Below are 7,101 nucleotides of genomic sequence, written 5' to 3'. Positions count from 1 at the left end.
AGTGCTGCCTGTGCTCATCGCCAACAGTTGTTAATGTAAGCCCATTTTCTGAATTTCATTTTAATGGCTCCCACCAGAGTCCACACACTGAGGATTCCTCTACCTTGTTAATAACATTGATGTGTATAACAGCTGGTTATCCATGTTCTCTGTTTGCAGCTTATTGTGTGCATCTTCGCACGGTGATGCTGGAGGCTGTCACAGCTGTACCCTGCCCAGTTCATTTACATGATGCTGGTCACCACACAGTCCCTGGGTTGTGGTTTATGCTGTTGTCATGGTCCAACAGCAGGTAATGTGGCAGAAATTAAACTCCCTCTGCGTTCCAGCTTGTCCTCAGAGATCAGAGGGGCTGGAGATGGATCTTTAATGTGACTAATTTACACACTCTTGGGAACAGAATTAAGACTCAAACGGAGTCAAGTGCCAAACCGGTTTAGTTGACAGGCTGCTGATGTAAATACTGCTGTGGTCAAGTGGGGATGACATGAACAGGGGTGGCAAGCGGGGCCAGGCGGGATGGCAGCTGGGGAGGCTGGCAGCATGGCAGGGCAACACGGCAGGCAGCACGGTGGTTCGCAACAGCCCTGGTCTCTAGCCACTGACCTCTCAGCAACCGATTCTTTGCATGTAGCTCCCTCACAAAACAGCTTTCCCCTGTCAACTTCTCCTCATGGCAGGCAGTCACACACACACACACACCCACACACACCCCGCAGCAGATCCCCAAGCAAGTGACAACCAAGCAGTTCTTTCAGCCCACCGTATTATGATGCCTTTTATAGTTTCACACTGTTGCTAAAACCAGACACGCTAACCCTAAACCTTCTACTTCCAGATCCCCAAGCACATGACAACTAAGCAGTTCTTTCAGTCTACCATACTGTAATGCCTTTTATAGTTTCACACTGTTGCTAAAAATAGCACACCCCCCCAAACCCGCTCAGATTCGACAGTGGAGCAAATGCCTGATGGAGTCTCCTGGGCTCTAATCTGTGTCCTAAAGACCTTCAGTCGACTCCGGGGGCCCAACACCAATCTCCCCATTTCCCAAACGATTCTCCCAGCGATGTTGAACCACATATATAGTGATTTCAGGCCTCTTACAGCTTCTAAGTCACCAGAGAAAATTATGAAGCCAATGATGAAGTTGATAAGTGAAAGTGAAAGGTAAACAACTTCTAGGATAAGTTTGATGTTAGAAATTTCTTTTTCAAATGGAATTTATTAATATGTTCTTCACAGTGAAAATAGTTTGAAAATTACTTATCAAAGCAAGGAAAACTATGTGCTGCTACAAATTCCTCCCTAATCAAATATAGAGAAGTACCTTTAACACAGATAATTGCAGGATCATCAGCAAAGCTGCAGTACAGTATTTATCACATGATACTACATTTGTGCTCACTGCAGCACAAGGCCATTTCTATGCCAAGTGATGCATCTGAGCCAGAGAGGGAAAGTGACTGGTGTGGGAGCCACAGGCAGGCTGAGAAACTGTTTGGGTACTGCATGAAACCTAGTTTAGACTAGACTAGACTAGACTAGACTAGAATAGAATAGAATTAACCAAGTCGGAAGAGGCCAACCTATCACCCAGCACCATCTAATCAAGTAAACCATGGCACCAAGCACCCCATCCAGTCTCTTCCTAAACACCTCCAGTGACAGTGACTCCACCACCTCCCTGGGCAGCCCATTCCAATGGCCAATCACTCTTTCTATGAAGAATTTCTTCCTAACATCCAGTCTAAACCTCCCCTGGCACAGCTTGAGACTGTGTCCTCTTATTCTGGTGCTGGTTGCCTGGGAGAAGAGACCAACACCCACCTGGCTACAACCACTCTTCAGGTAGTTATAGACAGCAATAAGGTCTCCTCTGAGTCTCTTCTCCAGGCTAAGCAACCCCAGCTCCCTCAGCCTCTCCTCACAAGGCCTATGCTTCAAAGCCCTCCCCAGCTTTGTTGCTCTTTTCTGGACACGTTCCAGCAACTCGAAATCTTTCCTAAACTGAGGGGCCCAGAACTGGACACAGGACTCAAGGTGTTGCCTAACCAGTGCTGAGTACAGGGGCAGAATAACCTCCCTGCTCCTGCTGGCCACACTGTTCCTGATCCAGGCCAGGATGCCACTGGCCTTCTTGGCCACCTGGACACACTGCTGTCTCATGTTCAGCCTACCATCAGCCAGCACCCCCAGGTCCCTTTTGGCCTGGCCACTCTCCAGGCACTCTGCCCCCAGCCTGTAGCACTGCATTGGGTTGTTGTGGCCGATGTGTAGAACCCAGCACTTAGATGTGTTAAATCTCATGCCCTTGGACTCTGCCCATCTGTCCAGCCTGTTAAGGTCCCTCTGCAGAGCCTCTCTACCCTCTGACACATCAACACCTGCCCCTAGCTTGGTGTCATCTGCAAACGTACTGATGATGGACTCAGTGCCCTCATCCAGATCATCAATAAAGATATCAAAGAGCATGGGGCCCAGCACTGATCCCTGGGGGACAGCACTAGTGACTAGTTTCCATCCCTAGAGACAGAATTATCTTTTTACATGCATTTGCTCTGTAAGTCTCAGCAATCAAGTGAAAAACTAAACTGCTGAATGTTTTTATTATTATTATCCTATCTTCATTAGGCCCCACAGGTGCCTTCAGTGAAGACAGGTTCATGCCTTAGACTTTTGACATTGTCTTGCACCTTTGATCTGCATTGCTTCCTGTGTGGTTCTCATGACAAATGCACCTAAAGACCAATGTGTGTCCTTTTGTTGTGGATTTTCTGAGATGATCCTCCAAAGCTTTTCTTTCTGATGGCAGTAGGGGGAGTATCCACAGCTAGTCTAATTCCAGTGAAACTTAGAAATACCAGCAATCCATATGTTACAAAATATAAGAGCCTCCATTTGTATATAAAGGCAGACCTTACAGTCTGGTTTTGTCATTAAACTCACATAATTCTGGTGAGCAACAGGCATAGAACAGACTGGAAGCAATTTATTTTTGAACTGCCTAACTAACATTGCTCAACTTGTGTATCTGCAGGAAAAGAGGAGTTGAGATACATGGAACAAAGAGAAGCCATTGGCTTGTGGGAGGTAGTTGTGCAACTCCCATAGAAGTGATGAGTTAACAGGAACTGAGGCATGTTGCAAAACAGTACAGATTCTTTACTGGGTAAAAGTGTTGGAATGAAGGTGTGTGAAATTCAACAAGGCCAAGTTCCAGGTCCTGCACTTGGCTCACAGCAACCCAACTGGTAAGTTACAGACTTGAGCATGTGTGGTTGGAGAGCTGTGACTTGGAGAGACACCTGGAGGTATTGGTTGATAGACAACTGAATACAAGTCAGCAGATAACAGAAAGCTGATAACATCTTGGCTAGTATTAGGAAGACTGTGGCCAGCAGGAACAGTTTGGTGATCATCCCCCTGTACTCAACACTGGTGGAGCCACACCTCAGTATTGTGTTCAGTTCTGGGCCCCTCAGTACAAGAAGGACATTGAAGTTCTGGAGCATGTCCAGAGAAGGGCAATGAGGCTGGTGAAGATCCTGGAGCACATGGCCTAAGAGGAGGAGTATCTGAGGGAGCTGAGGTTTTTCAGCCTAGAGAAGAGGAAGATGAGGGGAAAGCTTATTGCTCTCTATGACTACCTGAAGGGAGGTCAGAGCAAGGAGGGGAGGGGTCAGCTTCTTCTCTGTGATGACAAGTGACAGGACAAGAGGAAATGGTTAGAAGCTGTGCTAGTGGAGGTTCAGGGTGGACATTAGGAAATACTTCTTCACTGAAAGGGTTATCAAACATTGGAATGGCCTGCCCAGGGTGGTAGTGTTGGAATCATCATCCCTGGAGGTGTTCAAGCTTAGGGAATGCTGTTTAGTGTTGACCCTTCAGTGCTGTGTTGAAGGTTGGACTGGATGATCTTTGAGGTCTTTTCCAAGCAGATATATTCTGTGATTCCATGAAAATCCAGGACCAGAGCAGGGTGGGCTGGTGGTAATAGCAGGGTCCATTGGCAGTTTCTGGCAAGACAGGGTAATGAGTCTGATCCAGGGAGTCCAGCTGGTAAGGAACAGCAGGAGATGGCTCAGAAACTAGGCTATGTCAGAGGTCCACTGTCAATCCAGGGTAAAGGATGTATGGCTACTGCCTTGTCAGTCTGGAGTCCCTCAAGGAAAACAAGCCACTAATCAGGGCAGCTGGGGAAGGGCATAGCTATGATACAGCCTTAGGCAGGGACTGAAGGCTTAGGCCAGAACAGAAACAGAGCTACTGGCATCCTGGTCTCCCATAGATTTGATGGGTGAACCATTTAGTGGATAAAAAAACTGGCTCGATGGCCACATCCAAAGAGTGGTTGTGAATTGCTTGAGAGCAGCCCTGAAGAAAAGGACTTGGGGGTGCTGGTGGATGAGAATCTGAACCTTAGCTACCAGTGTGTACTTGCAGCCCAGAAATCCAATCAGATCCTGGGCTTCATCAAGAGAAGTATAGCCAGCAGGTCGAGGGAGGTGACTCTCCCCCTCTACTCTGCTCTCATGAGACTCCACCTGGAGTACTGTGTCTAGTTCTGGAGCCCCTATTACAGGAAGGATCTGGAGGTGCTGGAGCATGTCCAGAGAAGGGCCAGGAGGATGATCAGAGGGCTGGAGCACCTCTCCTATGAGGATAGACTGAGAGAGTTGGGGCTATTCAGTCTGGAGAAGAGAAGGCTCCAAGGAGGTCTTATTGTGGCCTTCCTGTATCTTAAGGAGGCCTACAAGAAAGCTGGGGAAGGACTTTTTAGGGTGCCAGGTAGCAATAGGACTAGGGGGAATGGAAAAAAACTAGAAATGGGTAGATTGAGATTGGATGTTAGGAAGAGGTTCTTCACCATGAGGGTGGTGAGACACAGGAACAGGTTGCCCAGGGAAGTGGTTAGGGTGTCATCCCTGGAGGTGTTTAAGACCAGGCTGGATGAGGCTCAGGCCAGCCTGATCTAGTGTGGGGTGTCCCTGCCCATGGTAGGGGGGTTGAAACTAGATTATCCTTGAGGTCCCTTCCAACCCTAACAATTCTATGATTCTGTGTTGAATGAGCAGAGTGCAAGGGGATGGAGGACCCAGGTGAGGTTGATCATGGCTTATTATGAGCTAAGGCTTACTAGCACATTCATGGCCCCAACATTCAGCCAGTTCATTCAGAGGTACAATCTGAGCTCCTAGAGGAATGTCCTTGACTGGTGAAACTTGTTCTTATGTTGGTGAGGGAAGTGTATAACTGCTAGGATATTCACATGAGTTTTACAAAGGGAAATCCCACAGCACAATCATCAAAATCTAAGCTTCTCAGATCCATTTTGTCCATGAGATATTAAAACAGCTTTGTGGAGATGGTGCAGGTGAAACCAAGCAACAGATCCAGAGCAGGGTTCACTTGCAAAGATAATAAAAATCAGAAACACCCAACTGGAACGAGGAAAACTTTTTATTCACATCTGAAACCTGATCCTCATGAAAGACCCACAAAGGCAAAGCCAGGAACCAGAAGTACTAATTCCACTCAGTGTGGAAAACTGGACTCAGTATTTGCTCAGTAAAAGTTTTATGACCCCTGTGGGTTTCTGTATATCTCATCAACTAGTAACCCATTGTTGTTCCATCAAAGTTTACTTCTATAGGCTGTCATCTCTCCTAGCTGGCATATTTGATCAGCTACCTTCCTCATTTAAGGTGTTTGCAGAGTATTCATTTAAGTTACACCCAGAACTGTCATTCCTAGCCTGCACTTAGCTTGATGTCTGCTGTGCACAAATCCAATTTGTAAACAAGTTTTCATTCAGTACCCCAAAGTGTGTTGCTCCAAACATGACAGATGACACCTCACTTTACAAATCATACTATTTTTAGTCTCATTTTACTCTCAAGACATCAGAGGTAGGTCAGCACTACTAGCTAACAGCAAAGCATTTCTAATCAAGAAGAGACAGGAATATATAGTATGTTTTGCTGAAGTGCTGGCAAAAGTAGCTTTAATTCATGCTTCTTGGTAATGCAAAGTTGACACTTGAGCTCTGTAGAAGGAGAAATAAGAACCAAGAGTGACCAAACTGGCAATCTCCTCAACTGGGGGTATTAGCATGTCTGCATTAGTCTGAAATTTTTTAATGCATGCTTTTTAATTGAAAAAGTAAGAAATGAAGTTCTAAATTATACTGCCTCTATCAGGAGTAGACATATTTGTTAGGCAGAAGGGCCCACATGAAGCATCAGAACTCTTTGAATGAGTACTGACATTACCTTGGGCTCTGTACTGGCCCAGAAGTAAGCAACTGTAGTGGGAATCATCCATAATTCAGTGATTTCAGTTAGAGAGATCTGTGTACACTGAAAAGCCTTTAACTCTATGACAGTCTCAAGCTGCACCAGGGGAGGTTTAGGCTGGATGTTAGGAAGACGTTCTTTATAGAAAGAGTGATTGGCCATTGGAATGTGCTGCCCAGGGAGGTGGTAGAGTCACCATCCCTGGAGGTGTTCAAGAGGGAATTGGATGTGGCACTTGGTACCATGGTTTAGTAGTAATGAGGTGATGGACTTGATGATCTTTCAGGACTTTTCCAACCTTGGTGATTCTGTGATTCTGTGACCTTCAAGTCATAATTGACCTGATTTGAATGGGCCATTTAAATGGTAAAAAAAAGAGGGCTATCCTCTTATACAGCAGTTTTTCCACATGGATCAAAATGCTTTGTGTAGTGGACTTCCTGACTATTTAGTTTCTAGTGGAAGTGCACATATGCTTTAGTCATGATTGGGAGTATAAGATGCTCAGCAGGTTAGCTAGCTTCTCTCTTGTTGTCCTGAGGAGATTGGATGTGGCACTTGGTGCCATGGTTTAGTCATGAGGTCCGTGGTGACAGGTTGGACTTGGTGATCTTTGAGGTCTCTGCCAACCTTGGTGATTCTGTGGCAGAAAGAGATTTTTCTGGCTGAGTGCAATGTAGCCACCCTACAGAGGTGACACCAGGATTGTATGTTAATGGTGTAAACCAGAAAACAGTAAAAAAAATCCAGTCCAACAACAATAACAAACCCAAACCCCCTAACTTCAGGCAAGTTTCAGTGG

The sequence above is a fragment of the Melanerpes formicivorus genome, unplaced genomic scaffold (assembly GCF_026170545.1).
Source record: "Melanerpes formicivorus ecotype bairdi unplaced genomic scaffold, bMelFor1.0.p_v2 SCAF_1, whole genome shotgun sequence".
Taxonomy (NCBI): Eukaryota; Metazoa; Chordata; class Aves; order Piciformes; family Picidae; genus Melanerpes; species Melanerpes formicivorus.
Note: the sequence above shows the minus strand (reverse complement) of the source record.